The 19,539-nt window shown below is 43.0% G+C and overlaps 1 pseudogene; it reads left to right on the top strand.

The window, feature by feature from the left end:
- Positions 1-230: 230 nt before the first annotated feature.
- On the top strand, positions 231-2,988 carry LOC129025843 (testis-specific Y-encoded protein 8-like; annotated as a pseudogene).
- Positions 2,989-19,539: the final 16,551 nt, after the last annotated feature.

Below are 19,539 nucleotides of genomic sequence, written 5' to 3'. Positions count from 1 at the left end.
CAGGATGCCGAGCTACCGGGCACAAGCTCCAAGGGCTTCTCGGAGGAGGTTTGGGGAGAGGAGTTGGCGTTAGGGGGAGTTGGAGATGCAGGCCCACCAGTGGCTGTGCCGCCCAGGGAGACGCCCACCGCCCTCCCATTCATTGGCCAGCATGGGAGGAAGGCGGTCGCAGCGCGGCTCCCCGCGCTCTTCCCGCGCAGTCCATTAGGGGGCGCCCGGGAGCCCCGCGCATGCGCACTGAGGGCCCGCTGACCCACTGGGTGCAATAAAGGCTGCGGCCGGGTTCGTGTGGCTCGGTTCGGGCAGCATAGGCCTTGCTCAGTGGGAGTGCGGAGGAGGGCACCGTCTTCAGGATGGAGGCTGTACAGGAGGGGGCGGCCGGGGTGGAGAGTGAGCAGGTGGCTTTGGGGGAGGAGGCGGTGCTGGTGTTGGATGACATAATGGCGGAGGTGGAGGTGGTGGCCCAGGAGGAGGGCCTCGTGGAGCCGCAGGAGGAGGCCCAGCGGGCACAGCCTGGCCCTGGGCCCATGACCCCAGAGTCTGCACTGGAGGAGCTGCTGGCCGTTCAGGTGGAGCTGGGGCCGGTTAATGCCCAAGCCAGGAAGGCCTTTTCTCGGCAGAGGGAAAAGATGGAGCGGAGGCGCAAGGCCCACCTAGACTGCAGAGGCGCGGTCATCCAGAGCGTCCCTGGCTTCTGGGCCAATGTTGTATCCTTCTCAGTGTTTCTTCTGCCTTTCTGGTGGAGAGGTGCTCTCGGGGAAGTGTAAGTAACTTATGGGCAGCTTGGCATCGATGTGACGCCACCTTTGGGGAACAAAGGTGAGTTGCCCCGGACAAATGTGGCTAGGGAAAACTGCAGCAGGCGTGGGTACTATTTTCCTGCGTGCGGCAGAGAAACCCTTGGTGATGCCGAGCAGCAGACGTTTGGGGCATGTTTTTGAAGAACAGAAGCGAGTTCAGACCAGAATAGGTTTTTGTGTGCATCAAGCTATTTTTAAGGCAGTGTGATTGCTCCCCCTTTCTAGTCCGATCTGGGACTGGGCGTCTTCGGCTATAAGCAGGTTCTGCCACTCCTCAGACACCAGCAAGTCTCTGCAAATCACACCTCCGCATGTCAGTGCAGTCAGCCTCAGAATTATACACCCTCTGTGAAGCCAAGGGGCCTTATTTTAGGGGTAGGGGGAGGCGAAAGGAGGTCATATACTTGGAAGCAGATCTGAGAAATCCCCTACCCCAGCCTCTGGGTGCTCTTAGGCCTTCTTCTCTGTTGCTCCTAGCTTCTCCTTCCACCGCATGTAAAGCCTCTTTGACCTAAATCAGATTGCAAACCACCCCCAGATGTCAGCCCTGATCACTGACCAAGATGAAGACATGCTGAGCTACATGATCAACTTAGAGGTGAGGACAGCAAGACTGAGGCTAGAGGGTTTAGTGGGGGAGGGTAAGGGAAATAATTGGTTCCTGTGAGCAACAGTTGGCACCTCACCCAAAAAGGTATTTAAACTTTCTCCACCTTGTCCTGACAGGTGGAAGAAGTGAAGCATCCCGTTCATCTCTGCAGGATCATGTTGTTCTTTCGGAGTAACCCCTACTTCCAGAATAAAGTGATTACCAAGGAATATCTGGTGAACATCACAGGTGACAGGTGGCTCCCAGGATGGGTAGTGGAAGGAAGATGGTGGGTGGATCATTGCCAACGTGATCCAGTCCCCTTCCCACAAAACTTTCTGTCTCTGTAGAATACAGGGCTTCTCATTCCACTCCAATTCAGTGGTATCCAGATTATGAAGTTGAGGCCTATCGCCGCAGACACCACAACAGCAGCCTTAACTTCTTCAACTGGTTTTCTGACCACAACTTCGCAGGATCTAATAGGATTGCTGAGGTGGGTCCTCACTGGGAAACATCAGCAATGACCCTGGTGTGTTCCCACCTGTTTGGGTCACCAGTCTGAGCCCTGATGAGGCGTTTGCCGATTGATTCCCCTGACAGATCCTATGTAAGGACCTGTGGCGCAATCCCCTGCCGTACTACAAGAGGATGAAGCCACCTGAAGAGGGAACAGAGATTTCAGGTGAGCCGTTCAGTTGGAACTGGAGCTGTTTGATGCCCACTATGAGGGGGTTGACACACCTGCCTATTCAGGGAGCCTGGACGCTCGTTTCAGAAATGTAGAAATTGAGGCTGCTTTCCTATATGTAGAAATTCCTTGAGAGGACGAGAGAGAGTGACAGAATCCAGGACATTCATGGCATTGGGCTGAAAAAGGCAGATTAGAGACTGCACTGCAAGGCAGGTTATAGCTGTGAGTCTTAAGCCCAGGGGAGCATAGTCCATTTCCAGAATCACTGAGAAGTGAAGCTGAAAATCATTCACTTCAATCTGTAGCCCTTGATTCCATGGCCGTCAACCCCAGCGGCAGTCATCCTACCTACTCCATGAGATTGGGCTCCCTGAATGTGCCTCCTGGTCATCCCTGTCCTAGACCGCAAAGGATTGTTTAGATTGATGGATTTCCTTGAGCTATTGCCGCATCAGATTTCTGTGTGCTTTTAGTGTACAATGCATCTTGTTAGCTGACTCCCCTCACAGAGAGTACTGGGAATGGGGCAGGTATTGCGGAGAACAGTTTGTAACCCATGGTAGGAGGAAGTTTAAGAGATCACAAATGGGGAAGGGATATCCTTTTCTCAGCGGGCCCTGCAATTAAAACATTTCAAAGTATGGCTGAGAGAAATGCGTTTTGACATGCGTTTGTGTTTCTCTAGGGGACTCCCAGATGTTGAGTTGACTGTGAGGGAGCATCGGACCTTACTTAAAACAGCAGAACTCCTAAAAAGTTACTACCGTATGCAGGATGTCAGTACTCAGCATGGTCTTATGCCCAGGAAGTAAAGGAAAAACCGACCCAGTCACAAAAAAATCAGACAGGAAAAGGGGGTAAACTTGGATTGTATGGAATGCCAAATAAATATTCTCAAGAATGTTTGACTGTGTGTGTGTGTGTTTGTTTCTGTGTGTGTGTGTACGTTTATCCCCTGGATTTGGGTGTCATATTGAATTGATCAATCAATATGCTTTATTTTCTTCATGGAACTGACCCGTCTGTGTTGGAGCTGGGCCTCTAAAATTGTGGAGTGAATGGGTGTGGAATGTGTTGGGATTCTTCCTACAGGACAGAGTTGGGGAGGTCAAAGCAAAAGACAGCTTAGTTGGAAACTTACTTTGTCCTATGGAAGCAGAAGTAGTTCAAGGAAAGGGGTTAAGGTTTCCACAGCCCAGTTTGCTGGGACCTCTAAAATCCTTCATTTTGGGTATCATCATACACAATAGATAAGCACAGGATGATGGAAATCTTGAAGTTCCCTTTCTTGTTGAATTCACGTTCTTTTAAAGGTGAATGCATAATCCTTTTCTGGGACAATCAGCCCCTCAGAACTTCTCACACATCAACGTGAGAAGAAATGGGCAGGTAAGGTGTATGGAGGGACTGTGGGAAAGGTGACAGAGGCATGTGGGAAAGCATTCAGGATATGCTTTTTGGCGTAGATGACTAAGGGAAAACACAGACTGGCAGAAGTGCGGGGAAAGGGGTTGGATTTGTGGAATATAAGATTGCTGGGGAATCCACGCATGGACTGTCTTGTCACTTGATGACACAGGATATGGACGCTCTTGTTGATGTTTACATCTTTAGTTGGGTTAAGCTTTTCTCCACGATTGTATGTTAGGTGAGGAACCAGTAGTGTATGTAGCTACCAACATTACGAGTGCATTTTGTGCTCTTGCAAACTCTAGTGAGGCTCTATTCTCCCCAGTGATTGGCACTGCAGATTGTTTCTGGAGCCCAGGGCCCTCTGATTTTCTGTGGCCTTTTCAGCATACTTTGCCTAAGTTTAATAATGTAAAGAGCAGATAGTTGCACAGTATGTGTTGCAAGCCTCACACAGGAGGACAACACATACAGTTTTCATTCACGGGTGGGTGGCGGCTTCCCATGAACACCTGTGTCTATGCACAAGACGAGGGGTTGCCTGTGTCACTGATGGGTGAGGAGGATTTCAGTGTCGGCGGCAGAACTTTCTTCCCGGTTCCCAGAAAAAACAGTTCCAACATGAGCATCCATGTTGGCCACACACTAGTAGAGTGCTAACATTCCTGTCCCATATGTACTCTGGTCGGCACAGCTTCTGTGAGAAGAGCTATGTTGTTTCAGGGAGGAAGGTTTGACAGTCAAAGTTCATGAATCTGTTGTACTGCCTTCAATACGCATTCCACACCTCCTGCTCGGTATCAGCAGTTGAGCTTTGAAAATCTATAGCCCAGTTTTGCCCCTGCTCCTGGGCACACTGCTGAAGCTCTGGAGGGGGAGTCTTGTCCTCCTCTGACTACTGTCCCCATGACCCACAAACACAGGAGAAACAGGTTTTCTCAGCAAATTATTCTGAAAACATTCGGAACCCTTTGGCCCCGTGAAGCTGCCCTTTATCTCACTGTGTGCAGGTCAAAGACACTGTGGTCCAGTACAGTATCCCTATAGTGGGAATGGGGCCACAGATTGGTGCCTGCACTCAGGGCAACTCAGATTAGGAAATGTCTGGGGACTTGCCTATAATCAGGTCATGTGAAAAGGTCTTGCCCCAAATTTAATGCATAGGAAAAAGTTGAGGAAGGTGTCTTGCAATGATTTCTCTAGGAGGTAAATAGATAAGAAGGAGACCATAAATAGATGGCTAGGGCTAGTTTTGGAACTAGCCTGTTTTAAAGTGGTGGTAGGGGAAGAGCTTTTTACAAGGCAGGCAGCAAACCAGGAACTGTCTACAATGGAAGGGCGTGCCATGGGTTGGTGGCTCAGCCATATTGCCACCCCACCGAGTGAATGCAGCCGACTGGGCTCCTTCCTCAAATCCTACATACAATTCAGTCTAGTGATTTCACATGAGATCCATTGTTTTGGTATTATCAGAGATGGTGCTGAATTGTACAGGCTGTCTAACGCTTCTTCCACTGAATATCCGTGCACATGGGCCACAAACGCTAAGGGTACTGACGGATTTGTATTCTGCCTCAGTAACTCTGAAACACCTCTGTTACATCTACTGTCAGGGTCTTTTTCATGTTTAAAGTACCAAGTGTGTGTTTGTAGTTTTTAGTGTGTTTGTAGTTGTGTATGTTTATTTCTCTGCGTGGGTTTGTATCTTTCCTCTGACTCCACCTATGTCTCCCCATATTTTTCCACACTACCTGCGGTAATTTGTACATGCCTATCTCTACAACCATGCTAGAATTTGTATCTGTGTCTTTGAACATCTGTCACTCTCTCTCCCTTCCTTTCTTCCTTCCTTTCCTTTACACCCTTCCTTTCTTCTTTCCCTTCCTTCCCCACCACACTCTCTCCGTCTGTATCATCTACCTTTCTGTTCTCTATCTGAATTTAGTTTGTAATTCTGAATCTCTTGGCAGTGGCGTCAGACATCAGAATGTCTGGATGAAATTCCTCTTTGAAAGACTCTGAGCTGAAAGAGATGAGTTCTTTTTGTGAGCCATAATGAACGGTTTATTTCAGGCCAATCTAGCAATGACAGTGTTAAAAACAAATACTGAGCATTGCAGCAAAGCCAAAAGTCCCATGGATTCCACTCATCCCGCTCAGTGTATCGAAAAGGTGGAAAAGTGAAAAAGTGGGTATGCCTGTGGTCTCCCAAGCGGAAGGAGAACTTTCAAGTGATTGTGTCAGATGATTTTCCAGCAGGCAGCTATAGTTCGTAGATACATGCTGCGTAAACACAAGCACGATGATGAAACGTAGAAAATGTTCTTCTTCCTCCATTTCAGTTTTGTATTATCTTTTAACCAACATCATGCGTACAGAATTTCTTCACGACATGTCATAAACTATTGTTTAATGAACTCATACCTGAATTATTCATTGTGTCAAAGAATGTCAAACAATCATGATTCGTTATGACCTGCTACAGATAAGTGATAGGAAATAAGAAAATGAGAGCATATAGAAAGGGCACATCGTGGTCTGGGAACTTCACCAAGAGGTTCAGGCTAGCTGAATGCATGTCAGGGATTCAGAAAAAGACACTTGCACTTGTTATTAAGGGCTTTGAATGGAAAAGGAGCACTCTTTTTACATTTATGTCTTTTAAGTCATTTGGGGAGTTTGGTGTATTATTACTTACAGTGTTCTCTCTGCCCTTTCTTATTGTTCTCCCCATCTGGCGCTGTTATTATGTGAAAGCTGGTTTCCTCCATCGGATCGCGTAGGCTCTAATGATGTTTCATTTATTTTGATTCTCCTCACACTACGTAGTTTTAATTTGCCGAATGTGACTCTTTTTTTGTTGGTTTTCCGAGAATGGGTCTTACTCTGTCTTCTAGGTTGGACAGCAGCCCCAGGGTCTTAGCCCACTGCATCCCAGACACCACACACCCATGTGATCCTCTCAACTCAGACTCTCACACAGCTGGCACTAGAGGTGCATGCAAACCTTCCCAGCTATGTATTAATTTAGCAATTGATTACTTTTTGGATATGGGCCCATGTTGCCCCAGGCTCCTCTGGAACTCCTGAGTGCAGGCAATCCTCCCACCTCAGCCTACCAAAGTGCCAGAATGACAGGTGTGACCCATGGCCCTGGCATGGCTTTGAGTTTTTTGCTTTTTTCTTCTACCTCCTCACGTCTTCTTTTCAAACATGCAGTGAAGGTTTCAATTCATGGACTGTAGTCTCCGTGCCTCTAATTTCTATCTTTCAACTCATCGTCAGCATTCATTGCGATTTTCATATTTATAAATTTATATATATATATGTGCACATATATATTTTTCCTTAACTTACCAAACGATGTTGCATTCTTTCCTGTGTCATGAAAAAGACTTTGATAGAAATGAAAAGCACCGCTTTATAATAAAATAGTTTATTGACATTTATTCTCTTAAGGCGTTTTAAAAATTGTTATGTTTATTTGAAACTGTCATATGAAATGATACATATTTATAACATAAGGAGTGTTGTTCAAAAGGTCATATATATTATGCATTGGATACATCCAGCTAATCAACATATGCGTGATCTCACATACTTGTCATTTTTGTTGTGAAAAAACTTGACATGCACTGTCTTAGAATTTTGTTAGAGAAAGAATACATTATCACCAGTTATAGTCAGCAGGCTGAAGAAAATATTTTTAACCTATCCCTCCTTTCTAACTAGAAATATGAATTCTTGATCCAGCATCTCCTCAGTGCACCCTCTTCACCCCCGCCTTCGGAGTCACTACCTCTGTGAAGTCCGCTTTTTCAATTTCTTATAAGAATGAGGTCATGTGCTAGTTGCCTTTCAGATACCTGGCTTATGTGACTTAACAAAATGGCATGCACACATTCAGCAGATTCACAAGCATTGTCACAACTGGCAGGATTTCCTTATTTATTATTGCATTACATTTTTCCATTCCGCGTAGGTGTATTTACCCCATTTTTTTAATCCACTCATCAATTGAGGGACACTCAGGTTGCTTCCGTTATTTTGGCTCTAGGGAAAATGTAATGAGTGCAACAATACTTGCATGGGTGCATGCACACCTTCAACATACTGATCTGTGTACTTGTGGGCGTGCCCGGGTATTTTGATTTGCTGGATCATATGGTGGGTGGTTCTACCTGTAGATTTTTGAAGACTGTTTATATTAAATAAAACCCATAAAACTTCTTGTAATGCCTGCACCAATTTACATTCTCACCAAAAGTGAGCAAGGAATTCCTTTTCTCTGCATCCTCACCAGAAATGAGGGTTTTCTTTTTTCTTTTTTTTTTTTCTTGTCTTTTGGAAAATAGGCATTCTGACTGAAGTGAGAAGAAATCTCATTGTGTTTTGATTTGCATTTTCCTGGTGGGTTGGGGATGATGAGGACTTTTTAGTGTGTCCTCTGGACAACTGTATGTCTTAGTTTCAGAAATGAGTATTCCAGCCTTTGCCCATTTGTTTTCAAGCTATTGAGTTGTGGGGAGTTCCTTATGTACTTTGAATATTGACCCATTAACAGATCTATGGTGACCCAATCATTGCTCCCATCCTGTAGGATGCCCCTTCTGTTTCTTTAGTTTTCTGTGTTGTGGTGAAGCACTTTAGTTTGATATGATTACATCCTCTATTTCTGATGGTGTTTACTGTGCTCTTGCAGTCACTTTGAGACCATCATTGCCTACAGAGATGCCATGGAGCTTCTTCCTTGTGATTTGTTCTGGTATTTTTATTGTTTCCTGTCTGACATTGGAGGTTGGTGATAAATTATCCACTTGTAAATTCCTTTATGTGGCTATTCAGTTTGTCCCCAACCTAGTTTATAGAAGATACTTGATTTTTCACTGGGCGTTGTTGCTTCTTTGGGAAAAGGCCGTGACTTAGCTGCAAATGCAGTGACTTAGTTCTGGGCTCCTGTTGTTTTTCATAAGCTCAAGTCTCTGCTTTTCTGCAGTGCTATCCTATTTCGGTACGTAAAGCTTTGTAGTAGTATATCATGAAGTTAGGTAGTGTGATGCCTCCAGCTTTGTGCGTTTTACTGGATTGCTCTGGGCTTTCAGGATGTTCTGCCGTTTCACAGGAAATTTAGGATTCTCAGATTACTTTTCTAAGAAGAATGGGTCATTGATATTTTTACAGGGGTTGTATAGGATCTGAGGATCACTCAGGTAGTATTGATGTCAATGCCATTTAGACAATGTGTTTGTGTGCACATGCTCAGGGCCAAGAGACACTGGGTGTCCTCAGCAATAGTGAGGTGGGCCTTAATGTCCAGCCAGATTGCCTTCCTGGAAACACACAGAGGATCCCCTTCCGTTTTGCTGTCTCTTCACATTTCCTCCCCTGCAAGCCCTGTGTGGTCCTCCAGATTCCCTGTGCGATGGCCTGCCTTTTTTGTGGGTGGGGAGTTGCTGGGTGAATGAGGATGGCAGAGGGGAACAAGCATGTCAGGAGAGCCTGGGTTCATCCAAATGGGACTTGGCAGGCCTGGGAGAGCCATTCTGGGAGGATGTAGACCTGGACAGGCCTCAGGTGGGCATCTGTATGGAGGGTGAGACAGCCCTGGTGGATCCCAAACTGAAGGCCAGGTAGTGGCACGCCTCAGGACAGAGAAGGGAGCTAGCAAGGGATGATGAGGCAGCTATCTCTTGATCCTGGCTTCTTACCCATTGACCTTTGCTAATTATGCCTATTTAGCAGATTAGGGTTCCCCTATCCTGAAATGTGGGAACTACAGTTCCCTTATGGACCTTTCTCCACCAGCCCATGATGGCCTGAGTTTGCTCACTGCAATCTCCTCCCTGAGCCTTGGCTTCTCTATGTGCATCCTAACTCCGGGACCCACAGGCTTCTCAACCCCCAGGCCTGGGCTGCTTCCCTGTCCTCTTCTCTGTTCCCTCTCTGAGGGCCTAACTCCGTTGAGTAGTGCTGCAGGAGATTGAGCCACAGGCCCTGGCTGATGACCTCGGGGACTGGGCAAAGTGGTCGTGACAGGTCAGGTTCCGGTCCAAAGCCAATTCCTCCGATGCCGAGGAATGTCCAACAAGGTCCTTTGCCATGACGCCGCATAGCTGCCCCACCTCAGCAAACCTGCCATACCCTGGGCAGTCACAGTCAGCCAACCAGCTGAGGAAGCTCAGTTAGGCAGTGCCCTGCAGGAAACTGGGGCCTTCACCTGAATGAGCCTAGAACCACTTGACTGCAGTGGAGCCAGTCGCCCTGTATCCTGGAGGGAGAGGAGTCAGGAAGGCTAACGCCAGGCCGAGCTTCCCAGGTACTACCCCCTCTACCATACCAGGAGGCACTCCTCATTGAGGATGCCAACGCAATACTCCTTAGTGAGCACTTCGTTGCCAAAGTAAATGTTGTGATGACAGGCAAACTTCTTCCTGCCAGTTGTACTCATGATGAGTGAGTTCCTCCTCCTGCCTGTCCAAGAAGGAGAAAGAGGACAGCCAAGGGACAATTTCATCTAGGTGGGCTGAGGTGGCCTTCTAGCTGGGGTGAAGCATGCGTTTCCCCTTCCTAGCTCCCCGACTGAGACACCCCTGAGCTCCAGGAGCACCTCAAACTGACCTGGATCTTAGAACCCTTCCCCAGACCCGGGCTTACCATCCTGACCAGCAATCCAACATGTAGCTTTGAAGGACTTCCTCATGATGTTTCAGCTACTTGCTCTCACCGGAAATAATCACAACTTTTAAACTGTTCTTCATGCCAACTTAAATGTTTCATTTTTACTACCTCATGTTTTGGATGAGGCATGTATTTTTAAATAGATTTTCACCCTTATTGTACCTCTGTGATAAACTGCTTACTTACATTCATACCATAATTATCTTTCAGTTTTACTTGTCTGTTCCCCAAGATTCAGTGAAACTAAGAATTCTATTTATGCTTGTATCTTTCAGCAACCATATGTGAGATAATGGTGCACATTACTGCAGAAATCACATATACAGGTCCAAAGGGAGACGAAGAAAAAGAAAGCAAGTTTTAAAGTCTGTACATTCCTAACTCTGTATCAGAAACTCACAAATAACAGTGAAATCAAAGAATGATCACAGCCAATTCCTTTTCATACCTAGACTGAAATAAGAATCTTCAAAAGAAAAGAAAGTTCAGAATTTGGGTTTGCAAAAAGTTTCCTATATAGACAAAATTATTGGTAACTTTCTCTGACTAGAAAACAAACAAAAATCCACGTTTTTCATATGTGTAAATATACACATTTTTATTTCCATCAGTGATGATACGCAAGTAAGTAATAAAGTGAAAGTACAATAAATTGATATATGGAATGTTCACAGTCTCCAAATATTCCATTGAGACTATTAATTTTATGTAAACCATAAAGAATGCTTCATGAAACTACATTATACAGTGTCTTTTAGTATTTTACTCACATTTTAAATAATCAACAATTAGAGGGAATTCTTCCTCATTATTTATTACGACTACCGTTATTTTCCTTGAGTAATCCTGTTGAAATTAAGTATTTTAAATAAAACATTAAAAACAAATTATATTGACTGATTTCAGCTTTTAATGAAATCCTACTTGTGTATTTGTAGTAATGTGAAGTATAACTTTCTCCTCACAATTACTCTTTTATAAAACCGGTGTTATTGTTTTCTCTGACACTAACATTGTGATATCTCACAGCTTTACTGTGTGTATACATGACATCCCTCCAGAGAGTAGGCGTCAAATATGTGGAAAAATCATATTTGTGACAAAATTCTGGGAAAGGCAATGGTGAAATGGAAGAATAATTTCTAACTTGCTAACTGTTGGTCAATGGGTTTGTATTTATTTAGCTATAGACACGTATGTGCACACTGTGAGTTTGCCCATGTACATATACATTTCTAGGAGATACCCGTAATATATGGGTTGTGTAATTTTTAATTTATCCACTATTGTGTATGTGTGAAATTAGAAAAGCAGTTACCTTTTCTTTACTCAATTTGTTGGAAAGCCAAAAAAGTCTGTCAACCTTCATTTCAATTAATCCAATACTGTTAACTGCGGACACCTTCATTCTCCTTGTTCTCCTTTGGCAACCGGGAAGTTAATTCTCACTCTAATTCAGCTCTCAGGGTGTGATCCACAAACTTTGTATATGCTTAAAAGGATAAAAGTTCAGTGAAATGTCAAGCCATGCTGTGAAATGTTCCATTGTTTCTATATCTCTAATTGTCCTTTCATGTTATAGAGGCAAGAAAAACAATTCAATGTGTTTCTTAGTATCCAGTCCAATGCACTCTTTCTTCATAATATGCCAAACCCATCCCTTCAAGGCCTTGACATCTCAACATGGCTGGACGTCTCAAAATCTCCTCTCATTAATAACCATTATGTTAATCACTGTTGCCCACAACTGGAATTCGACTGTGAAATCCCCGGTGGAAATTGCTGTAATGGCTCAAACTACTGGAATGACTATTTGTTTTACCTGAAAACATCTGATGAGCATATATATATGCTATGTGCATGAACATATTGTACATTAACAACATACCATCACTGCCAGTAGATAATAGGTATCCCAAACCTTTGAACCAAACTGACCTCAGGTGCTCCCACAAACCAAGCTTTTTCCTCCACAGCTTTCTTTTTATGTCAAAAAACCGCAAGTCCAGGCCGGGCGTGGTGGCTCTCGCCTGTAATTTCCACATTTTGGGAAGCCGAGGTTGGTGGGTCACTTGAGGTCAGGAGTTCGACACCAGCCTAGGCAACATGGCAAAAACCTGTCTCTACCAAAAATAGAAGAAGTAGCCAGGCCTAGTGGCACATTCCTGTGGTCGAGCTACTTGGGATGCTGAGGCAGGAGAACCGCCTGAACCTGGGAGGCAGAGGTTGTAGTAAGCTAAGATCAGACTACTGCACTCCAGCCTGGATGACACAGCGAGACCATGTGTCAAAAAAGAAAAAAAACAAAGCAACTCCACTCGTCCAGTCGCTTAGGTAAAAAGTACTGTAGTTGGCTGGGCATGATGGCTAACGCCTGTATTCCCAGCACTTTGGACTTTGGAAGGCTGAGACGGGCAGATCACCTGAGATCAGCAGTTGGAGACCAGTCTGGCCAACATGGTGAAGCCTGGCCTCTACTAAAAATACAAAACATTAGCTGGGCATGGTGACGAATGCTTGTAATCCCAGCTAGTCGAGAGGGGGAACCTGGGAGGCAGAGGATGTGGTGAATGGAGATGATGCCACTGCACTCCTGCCTGGGCTACACAGCGAGTGTACCCTGTGAGAAACAAAGGTGAACAGAAGAAAAGTTCTTTATTTAAATATCTAGTACATTAATTTTCAAGTTGTTGTAGAAACATTTCTCTTTAAACTCCTATTGTAATGTCACTTTTCCTGCTACTCACAAATTTAATCTGTAATATTTGCAGTATCGTGAAGTTCTAAGTACATTTAAATTCCTATTATGATAATCCATGGATTGCTGAGAAATAGTGGTTTTAATTTTGTTGTTCAATTTCCACTTAATTTTATTTCAACTTGTGTTAACTCAATTGAAAATTCTTTAGTAGTTTTTTAAATCTCATATCAAGACTTTTATTCACATCAATTGCTGTATAAATGCTCCCACCTTGAAGAACACTCTCTTATAGCCTGCTTCCCTACGACAGTCTTGACTGGTTGCCCTCCAGGCCTGTTTCAATTGTCTCATTCTAGGACTTACATTCACTACCCTTTTAAGAATTTATCTTTCTCTTTTCTTGTGTGTCCTGTTTTCTGCATTTCACATCTTTATCTTTCTTGGTTTACTTCTTCTTTTTGGTAGGAAAAAATCTCTAGTAATTTCTTGAGGAAAGGTTCACCTGGAGACAAAATTTTCGAGTTCTCATATGTCTGAAAAATGTTATGTTTTCTCCTTGTACATTTGATTTTAGTCTATTTGGAAATAAAAACATATGTCAGAAATCAGTTTCTTTTAGAATTTTCAAATCAGAACTCCATAATCCATTGCCTTCTGCTTTATAGCGGTAGTGTTGAGATTTTTTTTTTTTTTTTTAATTTGACATGGAGTTTCGCTCCTGTTGCACAGGCTGGAGTACAATGGCAGGATCTCAGCTCATCGCAACCTGCACCTCCTGGATTGAAGTGATTCTCCTGCCTCAGCCTCCCCAGTAGCTGGGATTACAGGTAGGCGCCACCATGCCTGGACAATTCTGTGTTTTTAGTAGAGATGGGGTTTCTCCATGTTGGTCAGGCTGGTCTCAAACTCCTGACATCAGGTCATTCGCCTGCCTTGGCCTCCCAAAGTGCACCTCGGCCTCCCAAACTGCGCCTTGGCCTCCCACAGTGCTGGGATTACATGCATGAGCCACCATGCCTGGCCAGTGTTGAAAATTTCTAAATCATCTGGTTCCTCATCCTTTGTTCGTGACCTATTTTTACCTCTCTGGAAACTTACACCATTTTCTCTTTGTTCTCAGTGTTCTCAAATTGTACATTGATGTATCTTGACACGAGTCTGCTTTCATCGATTTTCATGCTATTTTGCTAGGTGTTCGCCTTTTAATCTGTAAATAAGCATCCTTATGTTCTGAGACTTTTTAATTATTTGCCAACAATTTATCCCCCTTTGTTTTACTTATTTATTTCACTTCTATAATTCATATAAATAAAATAATTGGAAAAAATTATCTTGGAGAAGCAGATACCATCACACTGATTCTGTCTGTGTTAACCTATCATACCTGAAGGTTGTCATATTTTATTAAGCAGAAATGTTGTATTTCTTGGTATTCACATTACAACCTGAAGATGGGCAATGACTGTCAAAATTTTAAATGTATGGGTAATAGTTAGAAGATGCAAGCACTGTATCCTCCAGAATTTTAGCATATGAAAATTGCTAATTTTAAATTCCAGGCACATTGATTTAAGCTTCAACATTCTCCCAGCTAAAATGAATCCATTTGTGCTAAGTTCTGTGATCAAAGGTGAATAAGACATTGTTTCTGCCTTCAGTGATAGCTGAGTCCAAAGGGAGACAAATAGAAATGATGTAAAAAGAGAGATAAGTAGTTCATGCGCAGTGGCTCACCAGCACTTTGGGAGGGCAAGGAGGGAGGATCATGAGGTCCGGAGATTGAGGCCATCCTGACTAACAAGGTAAAACCCTGTCTCTACAAAAAATTAGCCAGCCTTGGTGGCACACACCTGTAGTCCCAACTTCTTGGGAGGCTGAGGCAGGACAATTGCTTGAACCCGGGAGACGGAGGTTGCAGTGAACGGAGATCATGCCACTATACTCCAGCATAGGCAACAGAGTGAGACTCTGTTTCAAGAAAAAAAAGACATAAAGTGCTATAAAAACTGAGAAAAGGGACAGAATATCTGTGACAGATAATTTGTTTGGGTCAGTTGGAAATGAGGAGGTCTCAGTGTATGCTTTTACTGTTTCACGTTTGATTATGGGCAGAAACAAATGAATCTTAATATTTATGGGGTCACAGACACTTTTTAAAGGTGATGAAATCTATGATGATTCTTTCCATAAAAATCTATGTAACATACATCTGTATTTTACTTAGAAACTCAGAATGTGCACCATCAAGTGCTCTGGATAGAGTAGAATGAGTAGTAGTATTTAAGGCAGACAAGATGGGAAGGGGAATCCAAACACAGGAAATGCCCTGTGCGAGAGCCTGGACACAAAAAAGCTCGTACATTATTGGAATCAAAGTGAGTATAACATAATTCAGGGTGACTGGAGCATAGCTGGAAGATGAACCAATCATGGCGTAAGATGAAAACAGAAGGCCAGGCACGGTGGCTCACGCCTGCAATCCTACATTTTGGGAGGCACTGGCGGGCAGATCACCTAAAGTCAGAATTTGAAGACCACCCTGGGTAAAATGGCAAAAGCCCATCTCTAATGAAAATACAAACATTATCCACGCATGGTGTGGGGGTGACTGTAATCGTAGCTACTCAGGAGGCTGAGGCAGGAGAATCGGTTAAACCTGAATGGCAGAGGTTGCAGTGATCTGACATCGCACCACTTAACCATTAAACACCAGCCTGGAAGAAAGATTGAAACTCCATCTCAAAATAAATAAATAAATAAATAAATAAATAAATAAATAAATAAAAAATTTAGAAAGGCCGGGAGCGGTAGCTTCTGCATATAATCCCAGCAATTTTGGAGGCTGAAGTGGGCAGATCACTAGGAGTTGGGATTTCAAGATCAGCCTGACCAACTGGGAGAAATCCCATCTCTACTAAAAAAAAAAAAAAAAAAAGTACAAAATAAGCCCAGCACGATGGCGAGTGCCTGTAATCCCAGCTACTTGGGAGGCTGAGGCAGGAGAATCGCTTGAATCCAGGAGGTGGAGTTTGCGGTGAGCTGAGATCGCGCCATGGCACTCCAGCCTGGGCAACAAGAGCGAAACTCTACCTCAAAAATAAACACACAAAAATGAAACTAGAAGATAAGTATATATCCAGGGATAAAGCATGAAGTATCTCCAATGTCACTCATGCACTTTGTTTACTCAGAGACAACACCAGGATTGATTAAAATTATGCACATCATGTCAACCCTTTTCTAAATGTTAACAAATGTCACTGGAACAGCTAGTACCCATGGAATAGGATGTAACATTCTGACTGCAGGCTTTCACTTGCATTCCCTACAGGTGTTGAGTGTGGAGTGTTCAAACCTCAAGCTTATAGATTCATGAAGGAAAAATTATGTGCATTGAAAATTGAGAACAACTATGTTAAGAACAATATTCCATGAAAGTAAGTTCCTATGTACTCATCTGCTCTTAATTGTATTACACTGTTCTCATGCAGAATGATACAAGTAACAATTATTATTGTTATTACTATTATTAGTATTATGAAATGGAGTCTAGCTCGGTAGTCCATACTGGAGCGCACTGCTGCGAACTCAGCTCACTGAAACCTCCGACTCCTGGGTTCAAGGGATTCTCCTGCTTCAGCCTCCCATGTAGCTGGGATTGCAGGCACCCACCAAAACACCTAAGTAATTTTTATATTTTCAGTAGGGACGTGGTTTCACTGCATTGGCCAGGCTGGTCTTGAACTCCTGACTTCCTGAACCACCCACCTTGGACTCCCAACGTGCTGGGATTACAAGTGTGAGCCACCGCACCCAGCCAAAATTAATATTTTGAAATATTTAGAAATATATGTTCTCGGGCACAGTGGCTCAAGTCTGTGATCCCATGACTTTGGGAGGCCGAGGTGGGTGGACCACTTGAACTGAGGAGTTGGAGACTAGCTTGAAAATATGGTGAAACCCTGTCTCTACAAAAGATACAAAAAATTAGCCAGGACTGGAGGTGTGTGCCTGTGTTCCCAGCTACTGAAGAAGCTAAGGTGAGAGGACTGTTCAGGAGGATCACTTGAGCTCAGGAGGATGAAGCTGCAGTGCGCAGAGATTGAGCTTCTGCACTCCAGTCCAGTCTGGGCAAGAAAGTGAGGTTCTGTCTCTTGTACGTAGGGGTGTGTGTGTGTGTGTGTGTGTGTGTGTGTGTGTGTGTATACACATATGCATGTATATGTATACACACACTCATATATACATATATAAGAAAGAGTGAAACTCCCTCATACACACACACAGACACACACACACATACAAACACGCACTCAAACATATATTCTTGGCCACCTTAATTCCTCTATAATGGAATTCTGAACAGCATGCTTAAGGGTCAATACCAGGGCCTGCAGGCAGATAGCCTGTGCCAGAACTGTTCAGAGTGGGTTTTTTCACATTATACAGTTTCATCTTCTGAGTACACTTCCTGATCCTATTGTTCCCTTCATATCTTGCATATCTTTCTGGGGAAAAGACCACATGCAGCAATACCTTTTTTTTTTTTTTTTTTTTGCTAAGTGTTTTCTTATTATTTGGAGGAGTTTTTAGTCGAAAAATTTCTAAGGACGAAACTTTTCGTCTTTTGGCTCAGGAAACTGCAGGCACCAGTTGCACAACAATATTTAAGAGTAGCACAGATAATAAGTCATATCCATTGCCTTAAACAAAATGTACAGAATTCGGTATTTTTAGTTACACGCGAACACTATATAGGGTTTGCAATTGATCATTTTTATATTCTATATTCTATTTGATACTGAACATAGAGCGTCAAGAATTGGGGCACACAATGATTTTTCAGTAAATATGCATAGAGTGCTGTAAATATTGAGATTGGAAAACATACCATGTTTCTGCCCTCATCATGTTCTCATTCTATTAAATGTTGTAATAACACAACTTTGAGTCATAAATCTTTCAAAAGAGAAGTACACACAAAAAAGAGCTAGACAAATACGTGGGACATTATGATCATTTAGAGCTTGTATCAGTTACAGCCAGGTCTTCAAGGCCCATAAATGCCAGGATAGAAAGTTTAGAACAAACTGTCTACACAAAGGCAAGTTTTTGTTGCTGTTGTTGTTTTTTCATAGGAAAATAATATCAGAGTTTCACAAAGGTTATAAGACTAACTGCAATATATAGGATGGGTTGAAGATCAGCAAGAGAAGACCGAAGGTGAGTTCTGAGTTTTATTAAATGCTTAAACTAACATATGATGGTGGCCTGGGTAAAGAAAGTTGAAGCAAGGACTGGAAGAAAGAGACAGGTGCAAGAATCATTGTAAAGATAAAGTCCACAAGTCTTGGCATGAGTTTTCAAATTGAGGCTAGTAAAAAATATTGTGGGATTCTTGCCATTCATCTATCCATCAAATTATTCAATGCAACTTTATTAAGATTCTAGATTATTATTAATCTTTATCATTATTCAAGATTATTAAGGTGTATTACTCATTGAATAATAAATATTGCATGCATGTTTATTACTATGCAAAAAGCACTGTGCTGGGTTCTGGAGGTACAGCAATGAATATGGGGTTAATGGTCCCCAACTTCATGAAGCTTTACATAGAGGGAGAGACAGATAATAAATAAAAGACACAAGCAGTCGTAAATGTTGTGAAGGAAATTTTGGGATGCGGAAAGAGAGTAACAGATAGTAGTGACGGTTGGTATAACAGACAGAACTACTGTACATTGGGCACTAAGTGAAGCTTTCTCCAGGGAAGTCTTATGTGATATATCTGAAAGAGCAGCCATTGATAAAGAGGGAAAAAAACAGCTGCCAACCCTCTAAAATAGGAGAATTTTGGCCTAGCTCTGTGTTTGAAGAACAGAGAGTTGCTAATGTGCAGAATAAAGCTGAGAATTTGAGTAAGAGGAAAATGGTAAAGTAACCAGTGGTTTTAATAGTACAGATGGGAATGCTGTCCTTGATAAAAGTAGTTCCAGTGGAATGAGACCAAAACCCAATTGAACTGAACTGAAAAGCCAGTGGGAAGAAATGAGGGAAGTGGGTACAGCGTGCTTAGTGGAGAAAAGTAATGAAGGGGTAGGTGTCAGGGGAGTAAACAACGGGAAAAATTCTAATTTATAAAAGCAATCTAAGAATTTAGATCACAGCTGTATATGTATACTGAGGTGGTAGAGAGGGAGAGATTAACGTACATGAGAAAATAAAATTGACAGCAGTGGATTGCGGTTTCTAGCACCTACAGTTCACTCTCACTTTGCCTGTGAGTTGGATAAATGTCTGAAAGCTGATTGTTTTTCAAAGTTGGTTTCTATTTGGGAAAGAAGGGAGTAGGGAACAACATGACATTGTAAACTGCAAAGCAAAATAAGGATATAGAGTACATAGAGGAAGAAAGAGCTCGGGCACTAGAAGATCTTGTTCCTCAAACCGCATGCTGCCTACTTTGTAGTCTAGCTTGACACGTGAGCCCTACTCCAGTTTCCAAAAGAACAATGATTGTTTCATTTAATCGGACCAAGGGCACTTGACACATCCCACCATATACATCTGTCATTTCAAAGAAGAAAGAGTATTTTAGAACTACAAATAGAAATAATGTAACATTAAGATGAAAATCAAATAACAAATCTAGCTTCGTTGAAAA

Source organism: Pongo pygmaeus, chromosome Y (genome assembly GCF_028885625.2).
Source record: "Pongo pygmaeus isolate AG05252 chromosome Y, NHGRI_mPonPyg2-v2.0_pri, whole genome shotgun sequence".
NCBI lineage: Eukaryota > Metazoa > Chordata > Mammalia > Primates > Hominidae > Pongo > Pongo pygmaeus.
The sequence above is the reverse complement of the archived record's forward strand: the minus strand, read 5'-3'. Positions and strand labels throughout refer to the sequence as shown.